Genomic DNA, 21,678 nt, shown 5'->3' on the forward strand with positions numbered 1-21,678 from the left:
TGGATGCTAGTCCGATTTGTTTCCACTGAGCCACAGTGGGAACTACCCTCCACTGTGCCACCCTCCACCTTTTGTCAACCTTCCCAACTTGTCTTTCTCCTGTCTTTCAGGGAGTGGATTCCTGTCTTTCAGTTGATTGGTTCTGAATGATGTGTAAGAAATGAAAATAAGACCTACTATCTTTCTTTCTTTCTTTCCTGAATGGAGGGGTGTGTCTCGCACAAGCATTGTGCATAAAAACACATACATATATATTATTTTTAGAGAACATGATTTTAACTGGGTCTTATAGTTTAATGGATTAATTATCTATCATCTAATTCTATTTATTAGAATTCAGAGTTTTGAAAAGATGTAGGAGAATACTGCTGCTCTTAAAATCATAGTGATGGTTGAGGAATGTCAGAGACAGTAGATTTGTGTAAAAAAACACAATGGGAGTTCCTGTTGTGGCTCAGTGGTAACGAACCTGACTAGTATCCATGAAGATGCGGGTTCCATCCCTGGACTTGCTCAGTGCGTTAAGGATCCTGTGTTGTGTGAGCTGTGGTGTAGGTCGAAGATGCAGCTCGGGTCCTGCACTGCTGTAGCTGTTTCTAGGCTGGCATCTGCAGCTCCCCTCGCCTAGGAAATTCCATATGCCACATGTGCGGCCCTAAAAAGAGAAAAAAAAAAAGAAAAAAAAAAAAGATCCACCTTTTTTCTCTCTTCATTCTATACCTAAAGTAACTACTTTTTTTTTTTTTTTTTTTCTTTATTAGAGCCACTAGCTGCAGTAAATAGAAGGCTGGCCTACACCACAGCCACAGCAACTCGGGATCCAAGAGGTATCTGTGACCTATGCTGCAGCTTGTGGTAATGAGGGATCCTTTACCCACTAAGAGAGGCCAGGTATTGAACCTGCATCCTCATGGATACTAGTCAGATTCTTAACCTGCTGAGCCACACAGGAACTCCCTAACTACTTTTTTTAAAATTTAGTTTTGTTCTAAACCAAAACTGGAATGTCCATTTTGAGCCCATGGTATTTCAGATAGACTTTTGGAAGTTAGGGAGAGTTTCAAGAAGATAATTGGGAGCAAAGGACCATCTTTTATAAAGTACACTCTCATGCTGATCAATAACTCAACATTTTCTCTGCGTTAAACAAAGTAAAAAAAAAATGTTGAATTTCTTATTTTCAGTCATCCCCCAAAGGATATGAAGAATATGAAAGAAAAAACTTTGTTTCTCTTGTTTCTTGATGCATCCTCAGTACTTAGAAGAGAACTCAGATTATATTAAGAACAGGCATATTTTGGCAATACTGAGGGTTCAGTTACAGATCATTGCAATAAAATGAATACTGCAATAAAGCAAGTCACATATTTTTGGTTTCCCAGTGCATATAAAAGTTATGTTTACATTATACTGTAGTCAATTAAGAATGCAACAACATTATATCTTTTAAAACCATGTACTTACTTCAATTTAAAAATAATGCTGTTGTAAAAATGGTGCCAAAAGACTTTCTCCACGCAGGGGTGCCACAAATATTCAATTTTTAAAAAACACATTATCTGTAACGCACAACAAAGAAAAGCACAATAAATTGAGGTTATGCTGTACTTAATACATGCTAATGATTGATTAACAGTCTAACAGAATCTATACAGGACAGATTAAATTAAGTCTTGGGGGAACTGTGAATAGCCAGGTTATAGCCTTCTAGATAAATTATGGTTGTATAGTCTAAGCAGTACCCTGTAGAAGATGTACATGCAATTTATCATTGCTTATCTCTGCAATTGATAACGCTGGCATGAATAGAATTAGAATAGAATCTACTTTTAACATCTAATCAAATAATGAAACTAGAAAATGTTCATCAATGGACTCTGATATCACAAAAAAGTGAAACAATTAGATAACATTTATCTCTTGATTGATACATTCAACACCAGTAAAACAGTGTGCCAAAAAGAAAAGAAAGAAAAAGGACTGAAACTAATAGACCAAGTCTATAAATCTAACTATCTAACAGTTCAGAGAAAAATGCAAGGATGGGAGGACATATAAAATGATATCCCTTGGGTATGTAATTAGCAAAATTCAGAATGTGAAAACAGTACACAGAAAAAATGATCTAGTATCTTTAATAAATTAAAGCAGAAAAAAGAGGGAAAGAACATGTATGTTAAACTAAGACTTGGCTAAATGCTAGTGCATGAGCTTTCTTTGGATACAAATTGGAAAATCTAAACCCTGGCAGCATATCGAATTGTATTAATTACTTACATTTTACTCTTATTTTTAAAATACTATTGAATTTATGTTATTTAAAAGAGAAATTTCCCTTCAAAATAAGCACATACATAATCAAAGATAAACAGTGTAATTTGTAGAATTTACCTCAAAACAATATAGTTTAGAAGCATCAAACAAGACTGTATATTTTCGTTTTGATAGGTTGGTAACTATGGGAACTCATTGTCCTATTTATTCTAATTTTGTTTATGTTTGAAGTTTTTCCACTGGGGACAAACATAATATTAGAACTATGCCTGTTAGCATTTTCTTCAAGGGGAAAAACTTATTAGGAGCCTAGCTGTAAAAGAAGTAGTTATAAATATGTATCTAACTTCCAGGCTTCATGAATGATTTTGGAAATGGGCAAGCTTATTATTAAAATAAGGAGCTCCTCTGGCAACTTAAACATGTTGCCAGAAAATGGAAATTAATTAAATCTAAACCTCCCCATGAACATCCAGTTTACAGAAAATGCAAGGGGCAAGTGAACACCTTAAATAGCACCTTGAGTATGCAATCAACAAAATCCACAATGAGGGAACTTAACAACTGATGAAGTGTTTTTCAAATGCAACTTCATTAAAAAGGTGGTATTTGATTTGATACCAATCAAATGCAATATGTAAATACTGTTTAATCAATTTAGATACTATTCTCATATCTGGGAAAAAAAACGAAGAGAATATTGAAAATCACATTTTTATTACAATCATTCTTACTCTTAATCACTTTGTTTTTCCCTCAACAGAAACATATTTATAATTGATTCTTTATCTACTGAGCATTGTATAACTTTCAGTAAGCCATATAACCTTAGCTAAGCCACCTGACACTTATCACAGCCTAATTTTTGTGGGAGGTATTCCCTGAAGGGAGTCATGCAATATTTTAGTAATAAACATCATTGCTCATTGCCCAGGAGAACAGAAACAATTTTCTCATAATATTTCAAGGACTTGAGAAATGCCTGGCATATAGTAGTTTCTTAGTAAATATTTGTTAACTACATAAATTGAAAAATAAATGAAGTTTCTCTTCATTAGTAAGCATAAAACTTCTCTAAGTTTAGCAGCAAGATCCGTCTTTCATAGGAGGTGAAGTCGTGGTCTAATAACTATTAAAAGAGTAAGTGCACAATACTGCTATATAACAACTCAAAGCTTAACAGCTTAAAAAACAATAATTAATATGGTTCAGGAGTCCACACAACCTGAGTTTGCTTATATAACCAGGTTATCAACTTCACTAAGTTAAGAAATGATATAAAATTTTTATCTAATATACCATCCATGTTTCAATTTTGTCACTCAGTTCAATGTACTTCATTGCACTTGTTTTCCTCCAGTACATGGTGTTGAAAGAGGTCATTGACAGGATGTTATGGTCAGTTGACCCACTATCTGGATCTGGGCAATGGAAGCCTCCTCACCCTTGCCCTGTCCTTGGAGTGTCTGTTCTGCACACAACGGGAGTCATTTCAAGGACAGAGCCTTGAGAGAGCAATGTATTGTTGAGACCATCTGGATGGTATATGTGACTGAACACAGTTCAGGCCTCTCTATAAACTTTTAAGATTCTATCAGGCAGGTGCAGAGGTCTACTCATCTTCTGGCCATGCAAGAAAAGTTTCATCTACGAGTTTCCTTGCTTATTAAGCCTGTTGCCTACCAGTCTTAAGTGGTGTGCCTCTTTCTTATTTAGACTTTTCTTGATGTTTGTATTCAGGGGTCAGTTTTTTTTTATTATTTTTTTATTTTTTTTGCTTTTGAGAGCCATACCCACGGCATATGGAAGTTCTCAGGCTAAAAGCTGAATTGGAACTACAGCTGCCGGCCTACACCACAGCCACAGCAACACGGGAGCTGGTCTGTGACCTACACCACAGCTCACTGCAAAGCCGGATCCTTAGCACACTGAATGAGGCCAGGGATCAAACCAAAGTCCTCATGGATACTAGTCTGATTTATTTCCTCTGTGCCACAATGGGAATTCCCCAGAGGTCAGTTTCTGAACCAACACATAAGGTCCTACATCTAAATATCATGTTTAGATGATATTTTTGCTCCTATAATATTGATATACTTAAAGAATAACTCTATTTTGGGCTTGTCTAATGCTTTCTCAGATGCATTTCCAGTCTGAATATCTTATAAGAATTATCTGTCTTTGTTAGAATATCACACCTAGAGGTATTCAGTGTCCACCTACGCTTCATTGATGATTTTATTATTGATTGCCTGTTTGATTTCTCAGCTTTGTAGTAACTGTTTTTTTCCCATTGCATCTTACTAGTGATCTGTAGGGTGACATTTTAAGATCATGTAAAACTTATTATTTTATCTTAGTCTATTGCTTTTTTTATTATTATGTAATATTGTTTCTCATTATTTTCAATATTTTGCCCTCAACTCTATTCTTATCCTAAAATATTTTTCTCAGATTTTATTAATTTATTATTGATTTTTATGACCTGATTGATTTGTTATTGTGTCTACCTTACACGTTTCCTTTATTTTGAAACTTTCTGTGTTTTATACTTCTCTCTTGCAAACAAAGTATAGCAAATTTTATATTTGTCCGGTTTGAGAATGTTTGTTTAACTAGTGACTAAATAATACACTGGTTGGGATTTCTGATATCTTTGGAATTCTTACCATATTCTTATTTTTTTCTAATAACCACTCCCTTTTGCTTACTATTTTCATTCTTTTTTGACTTTTCTTCAATTTTGTTTTCCATATGTCTTTTTCTTCTACTTCCTACACTCCTCATTTTAAACTGTAAAATATGCTACTGCATGATTACTCTTTAAAATCCTATATAGCTATAAATGTTTATTAAGATGTAAAAAATAATTCACTACTTTTGCCCTTTCAGAAATTCAATCTAGATATTATCAAGCTTTAACTATCAGGGAAAAAAAAATATTTTATACCCACTTCTGCCTTGTCATTTTTTACTACATCTTTAGTTTTAACTTTAAAAAAAAAAAGGTTCTTAACATTAAATATCTTTGTGTTTCTTGGAATTTTTGTATTAGAGCTTCATTTTAATAGGATTTTTTTTTTCTTTGCTCTATTGCTTTTCTCCTTTCTTCCAATCCTTCTTCATTCCCTCCCTTCCCTTTGTGTAAGTTTCTTCCATTCTCTCTAGCAGGCCTTAGTTCAGAACCCAGTCTCTTACAGACACTTTAAAAAATGATGCCCTTGGATAATATTAAAACATTGTAGACTCATTCACAAGTCTAGCTGGTAACTTGGTTTATTTCTGTTCACAACACTATGTCTTTACATTCCAGAGACCCCTGATTATAGTTTAATACAGAGATTTATTTTCAGGATTCCTCTAGGAATTGAAATACTTCACTTTACTTTCTGTATTTAGCTAATGAGCCAGGCTTGCCTTGACATCTGAGGCAGTACCCTTAGCGCTTGTTACCTGGTAGAAGCCAAATTCCTGGCTGTCGATGGCTCTCTCCAGGCTCTGATATCACCAGATCAATGGTTTTACCTCTAATTATCTCTTGTAATTTTTACATATGTTTAATTTCTATCTTTTGATACAGCCATAGCATTTTCATACTAAAATAATTCACTATTAAATATACTAGTTAGAGTATCCCTTGAGTTTCTTTGTTCTTTTTAGACCTTGGCTACTTTCTTACCTATTGGGCCTTGGTTTCTAACTATTGAGTGTAACACCGCTGACATGCTTTGTGGTCCTCAAATTAGCCTCTAAAGCCAACACATTCTTCTTGGTTTTGGTGAACACAAAGAGTCTATTGAGTCTATAATTCTGGCCACTTGAATGGCAGGAGTCCTTTGACAGGTGAAAATCAGAGCTATCAATTCTCCTTTTATTTTAGTTGAAATTTATTTAATTAGCAATCAGTTGTATTATTCTGATGAATTGCATATTCCCTAAAGTCTTTAAAAAGGGTAATAAAAGTTATCAAATTATAATTTTTTCTTCCAGAATGATTGAATAGAAATTTTCTAGCAGTGTGAGGATAATAGGCAATTATTCTGAGCAATTATCTTTTATTTTCTTTCCTCTCCAGAGCCTACATCATAGTATGTCAAGAATCTGTCATTTTCTTAATTTATTTATCTTTTTCTTTTGTGGCAAACTTGTTCTATTCCCCCCACTTAGTTCATTAGTGCCCTTAATATTTAAATGTTTGTTAACAGTTTAAGATTTTCTTGTTTTAAAATTTTATTTAATTTTTTTTGTTCATATTAATGGAGCTTCTTATTCATTATTGCTGTTAAAATGCAGGTTACTTGCATTAATGGAAGGATCTACTGGCATTCAGTACCCTATGTATGTGGATTGTTTGGTTAAATTACTTAAATTAAACATAGCTGAGATGATAATCTTAGAGAAATTAGATACATAACGAAAGAGTCTGGATTAAGACCTTGAACAAGTTTCTTTCATCTTAGAATACAGTTATGAGAGTAAAGGGAACTTCATAGAGTTAGGATTTGTTTGAGAGTTAATGAATGCCAAAAGAAAGATGGTAAAAAGAGGAAGACAAGCATTCAGGTTCATCTAGGAATGATAAAAAGGTAGATAACTTCCTTCAGAGTTTTTGCAGGGTCTGTCTAGTTGAGGTTATAATTTCATATGACTTTGGGGCTTTTTTATGATGTTCTGTGTGAAGTTTTTATAAAAAAGGGAAATCATCACTCATAATTTGCATAAGATTTGGAGTCCTCAGTGTAGCAGTAACAATAACATACTAGTTCACTGTCATTGAACATTTACTATTTACAGTGCCCTGTGCTCAGTATTTGCAATATGTATCTACACCATGAAATAGCTGCTCTGAGCAAAACATCTAATAAGTGGCAGGGCCAGGAGTCAATCCTAAATCTGTGAGCAAGAACTATTTCCTTATTTTCTCATACTCTTTCTATAAGTAACTTACACATTTATGATGATGTACCCTGTAGCCTTTTTGAACTCTGTGAATCTGCTCATCCAGACACAACCATTAGAAACTTAGTTGGAAGCCTGAGAATGTGGAATTGATGGCTGATGGCACTGGTGTGGGAGGAATATTTTCTATCAGAAATTGGAGAGGTAGAAAAGAGTGACCCTTGAGAAGGGAGGAGGTGTTTTTTCATCACACTGTCCTAGATAAGTGTCCCTTATCCTGGAAATAAACTATGCACGTAGGCTTCCTTTAAAACCCAATGAAAGGATTCCTGCCTCTGGGGAAAGAGATGTTGCCAGAGTGGTTGCAGCAGAGTGTATCAGCAAGGAAAAACCATGCCCAGGAGACAAGACCAATACCAGATGGGGCTGTCCAGAGAAGTGAACTGAATCTGACTGACAGATGGCAGTCAAAGACTGCCAAAGAATAAATAAATATCAATGTGGCTGATTTGAGACACCAGGTGTTTAGACCCTGGGGAAAACCTATCAGCTCATCTCTGAGGAATGCTTTACTAGTTTAGATATTTAATGAGAACACAGAGGATTTCACTGAGATGATGACGATGCATTAAAAATACACCCTGGAGACCATTTCTATGATTTGTCCCAGTTAAGTCCATTTCAGCTGCCTTTTACAGTGATTACAGTGGGAGGATTATGATTTTTTTTAAAAAGGGGGGTATTTTATGAAACACTATAAGATGTTTGGTGTAAACAGTCATCATGGAATAAATTTTTAAAATACCGATTATTAATATTATTCTATTAACACAAGAGCACAAAACAAGAGAATGAGGAAACTTCGCCAAGGACACTATGCAGTTTTGCCATCTTGTGAAATCTACCATCTCATATTTATAGGGTGCCATCTCTATCAAGCTCATAAATATTTTATTTTGCTTAGATAAAATGAAGGGGTGAATTTTTAAAAATAGTTTAACTGTGAAATGGAGCACATATACAGGAGAGTACATAAAATAAAGTTACATTTTAATAGTCATAACAACCAAGAAATACAAAATTTCTAACTTTCCATAATACCACAGTGAATACACTTTCCTTAATATAGAGAAACTACTATCTTAAATTTCCTTTTCTTCATAGTTTAGTAATTATGTATGCTTTTAAAAATACATAGTTTAGTTTTGCTTTTTGAAACTTTATATGATACGGAGTTCCCATTGTGGTGCAGTGGTTGACGAATACGACTAAGAACCATGAGGTGTGGGTTCAGTCCCTGGCCTTGCTCAGTGGGTTAAGGATCTGGCGTTGCCGTGAGCTGTGGTGTAGGTTGCAGATGTGGCTCACATCCCGAGTTGCTGTGGCTCTGGCTAGGCCGGCGGCTAAAGCTCCGAATAGACCCCTAGCCTGAGAACCTCCATATGCCGAGGGAGCAGCCCTAGAAAAAGCAAAAAGACAAAAAAAAAAAAAAAAAACTATGATAGGAAAACATATTTAAATAGGGTATCTTTTTCTGTATCTTTTTTCTTTCACGCAACGTTGCCTATAATATTCAAGAAAGACGTATTAATATAATGAATATTATTTATTACTTGCTGAGTTACTGTACTGGGACTTCAAACAAAAGTGTAGGGTGCAAAAGACAAGATATCAACTGAGGTACAAATTTATGGAAAGATTTTTTTCCTCTGAGGCAGGGTCAGGGAGGACTATATTACACATCTCTCAATCTTCCAAGCTATAATAATTGCCATTGCAAAACCTAATATGCTAGAATAATTAATAGTTATGAATGCATTGTTAGACAGCTGTCCCCCATATGGCAATATGTAATGAGCTTTCAGTCCCAAGATTGAAGTAAATTATTATTTTTAGATCATCCATGAGATTCTCCCTGTACACCGCCTCCTTTCTGCTATTCAATTAGTCTGTGCACTTCTGGGTACCCACCGAAAAACCTTGCTTGAATAAGGTGTCACATAATTTGGATAGAGATACTCTGCATCAGATTCATCAAGTAATACTAAAAGATGCATTTTAAAATATTGTATATATGAAGCTAGTATATAAAACCAGAGTTCCTCCTGACCACTCCATCTTATGAATAGCAAGGGTTCACAGTTTTAGTAGTAATTTAACTCTACACTAACCTGTACTTTTTTTTGGCCGTACCCATGGCATGCAAAACTTCCTGAGCCAGGAGTTCCCATTGTGGCTCAGTGGGTTAAGGACCCAGTGTTGTCTTTGTGAGGATATAGGTTCAATTTCTGGCTGCACTGGGTGGGTTAATGATCTGGCGTTGCTGCAAGCTGCTGCATAGGTCACAGGTGTGGCTTGGATACAGTGTTGCCATGGCTGTATCCTGATTCAACCCCTAACCTGGGAATTTCCATGTACCACAGGTGTGGCTATAAAGAAAACAAAAAACAAAAAACAAAAGAAGTTCCTGACCCAGGGGTCAAACCCAGGCCATAGCAGTAACAAAAGCCACAGCATTGACAATGTCAGATCCTTAACCCAGTGATCCACCAGGGAGCTCATCACCTGCACCTTTAATGCAAGATTTTAGTCTACCTTGTGGCCACCTCCAGGTATTTCTAGGAAGTATACTCGAGTATTTCCTGAGGGGGTCTTACATCCTTATAAATAATTCTCTTCCTACTAAGCAATAGCCCTTTGCCATTGTCTCCTGCCTAATATTCACCAATCACTTTTTTTTCATTGGACAGCATATTATCTTATAGAGCTGAGGAAAGATGTTCCTTAGGGTGACAAACTCCATGGTTCTGTTGCAAAGTGAATCCTAGCATTATTTTCATTTTACTTAGTATTAGTTCATAACCATCACCAGCACCACCACCAGCACCATCACCATCACCAACATTATCATCATTTTATGGCTATTTACCCTAAAGCTTTACAGGATTTTTAATGAATAAGCTTTTAAACATTTTATTATAGATTTACTATGGTTTGTAGGACCAAGATATGAATCAATTAGGGGATGAACTATGCTGGCAGACAAATGATAGTGACAAAGACCCAAAATTGTACCCAAAATTGACCCATTTCCCCTAAGACTAAGACTTCTTATTCATTTAGATAAGAAGAACTCTTTCCTGACCCTTAGCGCATACTCAGAAGACTTCTTTGTCTTCATGCCACATACCAGTTTGAAAAATGTTCTGGAGATTTCTTATCCCAATGGATGCAGGATTAGAGCAGGCAGGATGCCAACTGTGCAAACATTTGCTATGAATTTACCTGAGTCTACTATTGAGACACAAGATAAATGCTATATTATATGATGTCATGGCTACCAGCAAGCTCTTTCACTTATTTTCCTTTCTGTTTGTATGAGTTCAGTTCTAACTTTATTAAAATAGGGCAAAAAAAAAAAAATAAGATGGGAAACAGACTAAGGGATAGATAAGTGGCTTACTGTTCTCGCAAAATACATAGTTGAAGAAGCCAAGTAGTCAATATGAAAAAACAAAACAAAACACTGTGTTTACAATAATACTGAACCAGTAATATTTTCATTAGAAATTCTGCTCTATTATTCTAGTACACATTTTGTTACTACAAATACATTTTGGGAAGTATAGTACAAAGGAAATGATCACTGGGTTTGAAATGCAGAAACTTGGTTTTGAGTCCCACCTCTGTCATTGCCTTCCTTTATCAGCATGTGCTTCTCATTTCTCCTTTCCTGTTCTAAGTTCTTAAATATTAAAAAATGAGTTTGATATAAGTGATAGTTTGAGGTCTATATAGTCATCTTATTCTATAAAACCCACCATTTCATATGCTGAACCAATCTACTGAAAATTATACTTAGATCTATCAGTTAAAGTAGAATACAGAACTTTTTGCCTTTTAATGATCATTTAAACTACTTGGCCCACATACTAGAACATAGGTTTTTAACAGAAAATCTTGAAAATCAAATGGCATATATTGAAGAGTATTAGATCTTAGTACACTATAGATTCTTGACACAACCAACATTTCTTTATACTGTAAATTTTTTAAGATTTTTATTTTTTCTATTATTATTGATTTACAATGTTCTGTCGATTTCTGCTGTACAGTAAAGTGACCCAGTCATATATATATATTCACACATTCTTTTTCTCACATTACCCTTCAATATTGTGTTCCATCACAAGTGACTAGATAAACACTGTAAAATTTGTAGTACTAATATAGAAGATCAAAAATGCCTCTTTCAAATCAAATATAAAGCTGAAGTTCATATCAAAGTTTATACTTTTTATGGCTGCACCTGTGGAACATACGGAAGCTCCGGTGCTAAGGGTCGAATCAGAGCTGTAGCTGCAGGCTTATACCACAGCCACAGCAAAACCAGATCCAAGCTGTATCTGCAGCCTACACCACACCTTGCAGCAACGCTGTATCCTTAACCCACCGAGCAAGGCCAGGGATAGAACCCACATCATCACGGACACTGAGCCATAATAGGAACTCCAAGTGTTTGCTTTTCTTACGCATTTTTTAAGCAAACAATGTTGGAGGAATCATGAACGAAAATGAAGAAAACAATGAGGGAAGAGTATCATTTTTTATCTCATTGTTAACAAACAGCCAATTGTTTACTAAAAAATTCCCTTTGACTTTTATCTGGAATAAGTGTCTCGTATCTTTTTTTTTTTTTTTTTTTTTTTGGTCTTTTTAGGGTTGCAGCCATGGCGTATGGAGGTTCCCAGGCCAGTGGTCAAATGGGAGCTGTAGGTGCTGGCCTGCGCCACAGCCACAGCAATGCGGGATTCAAGCTTCATCTGCGACCTACACCCCAGCTCACGGCAACTCAGGATCCCAGAATAAGTGGCTTTTAAATAGACTCATCCAGACATAGCTTTTAGAATCTTAACTGTTGTCTTGGAATTAATATGTCAGCAACAATAAATGTATTTTTCTAATGCTCAGAGGTCCTTAGGAGCTGACTTCTGGAAAAATAAGCATTTTAAGTTACTTAATTCAATCCCCTTGGTCTGATTCCTCCTGCTCTGGTAAGATAAGTACCTGACCTAGAGTACTTAAAACAGTGTATTGCTGACTTCCTGAACTATGCAATTCCCTAGAAGAATCAAGGAAAACAGTGATGATTTTACATTAACAATGATGATTTTAAATTAACCTCAAGACAGCTGAATTTAATACAATGGGATGGCATAATTGCTAGCCAAATGTCAACTCAAGTTTCATATACTCTGAAATTATTAAAGGTAGTTTTGGTCTTTAAAAAGTCACAAATACAGGTACCTGTGGTGAGAATAATCTTTTTATTGAGGCTTGAAAATATTTTACCATCTGAAACATAGGTATATTGAGAAAGAAAAATATTATTTCATGCCTCCTTAAAATATATATATCTAAACTTAGGATAATAACTCTTTTGCATGCTAAGTCATTACAAGGCCACATTTCTCTGCCATGTTCTCCATGAACTCAAAAATTCATGTTGAGGTAAGACTTTTTTTTCAAACTTGTATTCTGAATTTCAAATTTTAAGATTTGGAAGAGAGTTTAGTGGTCATTGAAGAAAGACTGTTATCAATAAAAGCAATTTGTGTTTTAAGGTATAATCACATAAAAGTGTCTTCTGCTGACACTAGCTATTGACTGCAACCTGAAGGGTTCATTCCTTTTTTAAGGTCTTAAAATCTTTGCTTTCTGTTGCTAATGAGGCTGAGTTCCATTCTGTGACCCATGAACAGCTCTCTCTTGTGGATGGCTGAAAGCTGTTTCTTTCATGAAACTCCCTTGGATTCCCTGACCTGTACATGTAATCACTATGGAATCATACTATGTAGAGAAACTTCAGATCTTTTTGAAGATTGTTACTGCATAAGTTATATTTAAATTATTGCAATTACTGTTAAATTTGACCTGAGATATAAAAAGGGCTATTTGTAGTACCATATATTTTACACAAAGGCATAAGTGATGGTAGTCTGCAATTATATTAGTCAGGACAACTAGGTTATGCTTCAGTTACAAGTAATGTTTTTGTCTTGAGGAGTAAATGAAAACAAATGTGAATTTCTTGCTCACACTGATGTCCATCGTTGTCTGTCTGGACATGTTTTCTCTGCTTTCTTCATTCTGAGAAGGCGATTGATGAAATAATCAACATCTGAAATGCTGTAGGTTGCCAAGATAGAGGAAAAGAGAATACAAACTTTGTCCTGGCTCTTGAAACTTCCAACCAGAAGTGACATATGACACATCTAATTGACCAAATAAAATCATATGGCCATATTTAACTTAAATAAGGTAAATGAGAACATTTGTTCATAGATACTTTGCAATGACCACTAGAGTCATATTAGTGTACTTTTTAGGAAAGTATTTTTTGAGGATTAGTGACACTGGGTAGTAATTTACATGCCCTAATTTTATGAAAGAATTACTCAGGATTTAGCCAAGGTAATATGTAATAAGTGTACACTGTAATAAGCTTTATTAAAGCAGAATTTGGACTTTTCACTGATTACTAAGAATGCCCAAAATCTTCATTATATTTGCCCTTTGAGTTATTCTGGTTTTTGTGTTTTTTTTTTTTTTTGTTGTTGTTGTTGTTGTTGTTGTTGTTGTTGTTGCTATTTCTTGGGCCGCTCCCGCGGCACATGGAGGTTCCCAGGCTAGGGGTTGAATCGGAGCTGTAGTCACCGGCCTACGCCAGAGCCACAGCAACGCGGGATCCGAGCCGCGTCTGCAACCTACACCACAGCTCACGGTAACGCCGGATCCTCAACCCACTGAGCAAGGCCAGGGACCAAACCTGCAACCTCATGGTTCCTAGTCGGATTCGTTAACCACTGCGCCACGACGGCAACTCCTATTCTGGTTTTGATATCTATTTTTAAAATGTTTAAAAGGATTCTCTAATTGTGGATTTAAATAATATGAAAGTATTCACTGTTAATTGCTGAACACAGGGCCTATTAAAAAGAATCTTGAACAGTTTACCAAACCAGTTAATATTAGTAGATATTTGCATCAAGCTAAAACTGGTAAGAGTCTCCTTCCTATTTCCACCTCAACTCCTAGTGAAAACCTTGATGAAGAATAGCTAGTACCACTCAATCTCTTCATTATTCTAATTTTATATTCAGGCCCTTGCTTCTTTTATTGCAGTTTTCACTTTACATATTGTATTGCTTACATGTTATCAAGGATTTCAGTATTAATTCTGAAAATTCCTGATACCTTTAGCTGCATCAGACTTAACTAGAGACGTAAGTAGCATCACTTTATGACTTTCATATGTCTGTTCATCAAAAATAATTTAAAATTCTGAGAAATGCCTGTTGCTGCCTTCTATTTAACTTGCTTTCCTATATTACTCTTGATCACCTCAATTTCTTCCACTGTGTTTCCTCTATATTTCTTTTTTTTTAATTGTTATTTCCCCAATACATTTTTTTTTCCTACTGTACAGCATGGTGACCCAGTTACACATACATTTACAAATTCTATTTTCTCACATTATCATGCTCCATCATAAGTGACTAGACATAGTTCCCAGTGCTAAACAGCAGGATCTCATTGCTAACCCATTCCAAAGGCAATAGTTTGCATCTATTAATCCCAAGTTCCCAATCCACCCCCACCCCTTGGCAACCACATGTCTATTCTCCAAGTCCATGAGTTTCTTTTCTGTGGAAAATTTCATTTGTGCTCTATATTAGATTCCAGATATAAGTGATATCACATGGTATTTTCTTTCTCTTTCTGACTTACTTCACTCAGGATGAGAGTCTCTAGTTCTATCCATGTTGCTGCAAATGGCATTATTTTGTTCTTTTTTATGGATGAGTAATATTCCCTTATGTATATATACCACCTCTTCCTAATCCAATCATCTGTTGATGGACATTTAGGTTGTTTCCATGTCTTGGCTATTGTGAATAGTGCTGCAATGCACATGAGGGTGCATGTGTCTTTTTTAAGGAATGTTTTGTCCGGATATATGCCTAAGAGTGGGATTGCTGGGTCACTACTTTTGTGTGTGGAAGAGATCTGTTTTCATGTTGTGAACATGACCTCAAAAACACTCCCCTTTCATTGCTTGAAAATCTTACTCTGGGATAAGAGCTAGGTTTCCTTATGAAATACCTTTCCTGAATACAAACATTTTAGGTATTTTTAAGAATATAATGGTTCAGTGACTCTTGTGGTTGAGCTCCATTTGTTTCAAAGCTAATGTTATTGATATATTAAAAATACTATTTACCTAGTTCATCAATTTGCAGACAATATTGAGCATTAGCATTTTTCCTGGTATTGGAACCATTTTCCTAGACTCCTAGTCCTAGAGAATCTGTTTGGATATACTCTAAGTAGGATCCTAGGACCTACCTTTTAATGGAGTTATTCAAGATACCTCCATGCTAAAACTGCCTTTCATCTAGATATTATCCTGAGCATGCAATGTAATTATTGTATGTTTCCTTTTGTGAATGAAGAAACTAAAGCACAAGCAGCAACATATAGAAATTGAGATGTTAGATTATAGAAAAGGCAAATCCTAGCTATGATGTAACAGTTGTGTGATTATGGGTGAGTTACTGACTTCAGTTTCCTCATCTGTGAAAGTAGGAAGATCTTACAGGGTGGTTGAAAGAATGGTTGAAATATTAAGTGAGTTAATACATGTAAAGTATTTAGCACATTTCTTGGCACATATTAAGAATCAATATGGATTGTTTCTATTGTCTTTGACATTTTTTTTTTCTTTTGTCCTCATCTTTCTGGCCTCTTGGCCAAATCTTACACAAAAATAAATTCAACAATTATAGGAGAAGACTGTCTTAAGTATATATATATATATATTTTTTTTTCATATTGTATGGTTCTTCTCTTGAGGTTCCCTGAATGGCTCTGTATATTAGTACTTATACTCAATAGTGCTGGTGACCTACTGCTTCTCTTTAGTGCTGGCACATCATGCCCCAGCTGTGTGCTTTAGCTGGCAAGAGCTTACGCCTTCACTTTTCTTGGAGTCTAGGGTTTGGCTGAATGAGCCATCTTTCATGGAGGTATCTAGAAAGTTACACCTTGTTCCCCCTCCCTTAATGACTGGCTGATGTCCTGGTAGAATGCCCCAGCTTTCTTGTCTCTGGGCAAGACCCACCTCGGCTCCAGAGCTATACTTGGAATCAGTCTGAGTTTAAAACTTTTGAAATCACATATTTGTGCTATTGCTTTCCCTGCCTTGTCATGCTTGTCTTGCCCTCTTGCAGGTTTCTCCCTTCAATAAATCCCTAATCTGGCTCTGTCTCTAGAGAACCTGACCCAAGACAATGCTCATAGAATTTTCTTGATAAGACAAGGCTCAGAGACAGGAATGCCACCAAAAAGAAAACCACTAGATTGTACAACATGGTGCCTAAGCAAGAATTTCCTATTACATTATCTGGCACATGACAAAGATTCAAACATACTTGTTTAAGAAATACAAAAGAGTCCACTAAATGAAAAACCAAATCTCAACATTTTTGTAGCCCTTGCTAGGCTAAGCCTAGTTGGTTAAAACTTATCCCATTGCAAAGAAATAAATCAGGACTTCCAGGAGGCACTATGGAGTCACTGAAGTGAATCTGGCATAGTAAAACCTCCAAAAATTGAGTAAGTATTTTTTCAATATATGAGTGCTTATCTGATAGGTAAAAGGTTTGACTAAAATGTGTATTGTTTGTTGAATACTATTGTCTTTCAGACTCCAAATTTTACAAGAGATGTTGGAGTATGGTTTATTGTGAATACATTTAGCTAATTCCCCTTGAGTCATTTATCCTACCTATGTGCCTTGAGGGATCAGTATTAGCAGCAGAGTGACACTCTGGTTCTCATTCTCTGTTGCACCTACCTTGTGCTTTGGCCTTACCTCTTTGTAATTTTCCACCATTTTAAACAACAATAACCACAAAACTAATGTTTAGTGAACGTTCACCAGGGCCTTGTGTTTTTTATTTAATTTAAAACTTTCAGTAAGGATATGAGGTAAACGCAGACTATGGTTTTAGAAGAGTCACAACTTCTATGGCAGACAAATGGGGATCTAATAAGTAGTGACAGTCATAAAATCTACTTTTTTTTGTTGTTGTGTGAGATGACTAATATCATCAATGATAAAACATATAGACCAGAACAGAAGCTGTTATTTGCATAAGACTGTGGGAGCCTGATTTTTTTGTCATTGGTAAAAATGACAAAGCAGGTTATATGTGTGACTTTAGCATGTGACATTAAACTGTAAAATACAATGGCTTTATATCATTCATTCCTTTTTTAAATAGTGGGTAGAAAAGAGGCTGTCATTTCTGATATGTGGGACACTATCACTAAGTAATGATAGTGTTTGCATGATTCTCAGTAATAAAATTTATTTTTCAATAGTTCTATGAAGAACCATTTAACCTAGGCGCTGTTATTAATTAAAATGTGGAAATAATAAATTTATTATTGTTTATTTTAAATAATTTAAATTTATTTTCTAACAGCTTACATATTAAGTAGCAAAATTAGCTTATGATTTCTGGAAAAATGTCTTCTAATATTTATCTTTTAGAAATTATTCCCATGTAATGTCTATAATCATGTGTTTTGGTTAGTGGGAATATTTATAATTGTCCTAAGAAAGTTTGTTTTGAGAAAGATGTACTATTTTTAGAATTCAATTTTTAAAATGCATGTAAAATTTTAAATTAAAGTCTTAATGTGGTTAGGGAAGACATGTATGTGATATGAGATATATTCTTGCAATAGCAGGGATGTAAACATCTTTTGCACTAATCAATGACTTTGACTTATGATGAAAAACTTGACATAGAGAATTTGAGTGAATTGCCTAAACTAGGATTAGTAGTATGGAAGAATTTGAGGATGTGATGTTTAAGTCACTGAGTATTTCCTCAATAGATTGACTGCATGACTAAATTTTGTTTTTTTTCAGACAGTTATTAGGAATCTGGAACACATTCAAAAAGAGTTGTTTAAGTGGTTATTTTCTTGGCTTCTAAGAAATGCTTCCTTATCATTCAGTATTGTTGAAATACTATTCACAGTAGGAATGAACACTTGTATTAAATTACTGCTGTAGTGCAAAATAGAAAAAAAAATCCACAAAGTTAAATAGTTTAATTTTCATGAGTGCTAGAATTTAAGGAGAAATAAGTTTAATCAGGCTGATGGAAATACATTCATAGAAGTTTTGAAGAGGTCTGTGGGAATATAAAGAGGGGTTGGAAACAGAAAGCACTAGCTCTCTCTTGTCACTTCAAAATTTTCAGATTTCCTTTGCCTGAGTGGAGTTGTACCACTAGCTCTGCTCTAAGCAGCCATGATTAGAATCACAAACTGAACAGGAAGAGAAACAAATTGAACAGTTTGAGAAAGCCAGGATGGCATAGGGGAAAGGAGAGAATTAAGAAGTAGAAATGTATCTCCTTGAAGAAACTAGATAAGATTCATAGAATAAAGGAAGAGGACTAAATAGAATGCATGTTCATCTGTGAAAAATTGCTGGAGACAGATGAGTTGGTCATGAAGGACCAATAAAAGTAATAAAGTATGCCAGAATAGATAAATCCCTGCCAGGACTTACCATCATAGAATTCCAGTTGCTAGTTTCTGGACTCTATGGAAGAGGCAGAGTAGAAGGAGATTGCAGAGGGCTACCAGCTATTCATGCACATGGAGATTTTCCTAAATCAAATGCTCATTACTCAAGGAGGACCAATATTAACAGTTTAATTGTTTAGTTTCTAATTTTAGGATACAACTGATTATTTATGAAGAAAGTATTAGGCTACTAAAAATAGTATAAAAGCCTCTTTTGATCTTGACCATCCCAAGATCAGTGTCATTGGCTGCAGAACTGAAAAATGGAACCCAGGTTTCTGACTCTAAGCTCAAAATAATTTTTATTCTATTCTCTTATATTTCCTTGGATCAGAAATATTTAATTTTAAAATAAATTGGAAAAAAGATTGGAATTATGAAAAATACTAAATTTAGTGACATAATGCAGGGTTTATTTGTTTGTGGTTATGGCATGCAGCAGCTTGATGTGAGATCTCAGTTCCCAGAACAGGGATTGGACCCTGGCTGCAGTAACAAAAGCTCCAAATCCTAACTATAAGACCACCACAAAATCCCCTGTGGGGTTTGTGTTTAACTTCCAGCATTTCCTAGCTCTGAGGCATGGTGAGAAATAGCCTTTGTAATTGTAGTTTCTTCATCTTCAACAGGTGTGTCTAAATGTTAAGAATACCAATCTTACACATTTAGTTTGAATGACAAATGAAGACTTTATATGAAATGCTTGGTACAGTGCTTGTACATAGTAGACATACAGGAAATGTAATCATTCCAATTATTTCCCTTTCATCTCAGTCCTAAGTATACTACCTGATTACCTTTAGCTCTAGCAGTACAGAAAGAAGATTTCTTGCCTTATAGATTTGTACTGTGGAATTTTGTACAAATGGAAAACTAACATCTCTCAGCTATTTCTCAAGAAAGATAAACCCAACACTAATTTCCTAATTCCTGACTTTTAACTAGCCTCCTTGATATCATTCAACAAATCTATTTTAGGAGATAATTTTCTTTTAAAAAGACTTTAAAGAGGAATTTCCTCACAGTCAATTTTGAGATGAATTTGAGTATATTTGCATCAGTGAACCATTCCTTAGCTGGCTATGTATGAACAAGGGAATATAAAACATAAGAAATTCTGTAATTATTTTTAGTGATTTCTTTACATGGATAGAATAAAAGCCAGAAAGAATCCCTAGACACTAAGAGGGACACAGAGCAGAAACATACACAATTGAAGGCACATACATTCCTGCTTAGTGTTAAGCTTTAATTCACTCATTTTATTCATTAATTTACTTCATCATTAATGTATTCAATATATATTTATTGTTGCAATTGTGTTAGAAAAAAGCAGATAAGATCTCTGTCTTACGGAATTTATATAATAGCTTTGGTATATTGAAATGAATGAATTTTAAAAAGATAAATATTATAGAAGTTAAAATGAGGTGATAAGGTAGGGAAGATTAGGTGTGGATTAAGACTGGGTAGTGAGGAAAGACTTGTTTACAGACATGTATTAATTAGTACAGTTTCCATCCTATGGAAAATAACCCTAAATATCAGTGTCTTAATGTAACAAATTTTAATTTCTTTCTCATATCACAGTCCAATGCAGATAGCTCAGCCATCTGACTCCAAAGCCAATGCCATATAGTTTATATTTTCAGTATGACAGCATCCCACTTACAGATACAAATTACTATGTCAGTTAGGGTTCAAACAAAGAGAATAAAAATATTATGGAACAGCAATCAATTAGAAAAATAACTCACACAACTATAGAAAAACTGTGGAAATAAAGGTTCAGAATGATGAGTTGGAGATGGAGAAAATCACTAATCAAACTTCCTGAAGCCATACACATCTAGCTGTCAGAAGGTGACTATGAAAGAGGACTGGTGGGAAAGTTTATGAAAGCATATTGGCTCTGCATTTTATGCTGCCCAGGGGTCAGTTTTGGCTATCAAGACCAACAGGTGGGAAAATATGTAGAAATGGAATAGGTGAACTTGACATCTTGTTGCTAATTAGCTAGGCATTCTGTATCTAACATGATAACCTTAAAATGATGATTATTGCTTAAATTTTCTTTTCCAAGTCTTGAGAAAATTACTCTTTTTAAAAAATCAAACCTTATAACAACTCAGGAAAGGGGATTCTGGGAAACAGTACAGCACCACCTCTAAGACATTGATGTTAGATATCAATTACAGTGAGAAGAAAAACTAGAGGGGAATAAACACCTGGAGACTAAATGACATCCTACTAAAAAAAAACCAACGGATCAATAAATAAGTCAGAGAATAAATCAGAAAATGCCTCAAGAAAAATAACGAGGCAGGAGGCATAACCCTCCCAGACTTTAGACAATACTACAAAGCTAGAGTAATCAAAAGAGCATGGTATTGACACAAAAAAGAGACATATGGACTAAAGAAACATAATAGAGAACCCAGAATAAACCCAGGCAGCTACAATCATTTAATCTTTAATAAAGGAGGCAGGAATATACCATGGGGAAAAGACAGTCTCTTCAGCAAGTGGTGTTGGAAAGTTAAATGGCTACATGCAAATCAATGAAGTTAGAACAGACTCTCACATCATACACAAAAATATATTCAAAATGGCTTAAAGACTTAAATATAAGATATGACACCATAACACTCTTAGAAGAGAACATAGGTAAAACATTCTCTGCATAAATTATATCAATGTTTTCCTAGGTCATTCTCCCAAGGCCATAGGAATAAAAACAAAAATAAACATATGGGACCTAAACAAACTTAAAAGCTTTCACACAGCAAAGGAAATCATAAACAAAATGAAAAGACAATCTACAGACTGGGA

At 35.0% G+C, this 21,678-nt stretch overlaps 2 long non-coding RNA genes across 5 annotated transcripts in view; one reads left to right on the forward strand and one right to left on the reverse strand.

Annotated features, from left to right (window-relative positions):
• LOC146396954 (uncharacterized) overlaps window positions 1-21,678 on the reverse strand; it is a 545,736-nt gene that overhangs the window by 136,821 nt on the left and 387,237 nt on the right. For all 4 annotated transcript variants that reach the window (XR_014827586.1, XR_014827593.1, XR_014827587.1 and 1 more), the window contains one exon: window positions 1,465-1,559. This is a non-coding gene — a long non-coding RNA (uncharacterized LOC146396954). The remainder of the gene's footprint in view (window positions 1-1,464; window positions 1,560-21,678) is intronic.
• The window catches only part of LOC146396955 (uncharacterized), a 263,099-nt gene that overhangs the window by 51,475 nt on the left and 189,946 nt on the right, over window positions 1-21,678 (forward strand). The window lies entirely within an intron of this gene.

This window comes from Sus scrofa, chromosome 14 (genome assembly GCF_054392235.1).
Source record: "Sus scrofa isolate SSC_HxYL_T2T_F1_AM1 chromosome 14, Sscrofa_HxYL_maternal_Yorkshire_Landrace_v2.0, whole genome shotgun sequence".
Classification (NCBI taxonomy): Eukaryota; Metazoa; Chordata; class Mammalia; order Artiodactyla; family Suidae; genus Sus; species Sus scrofa.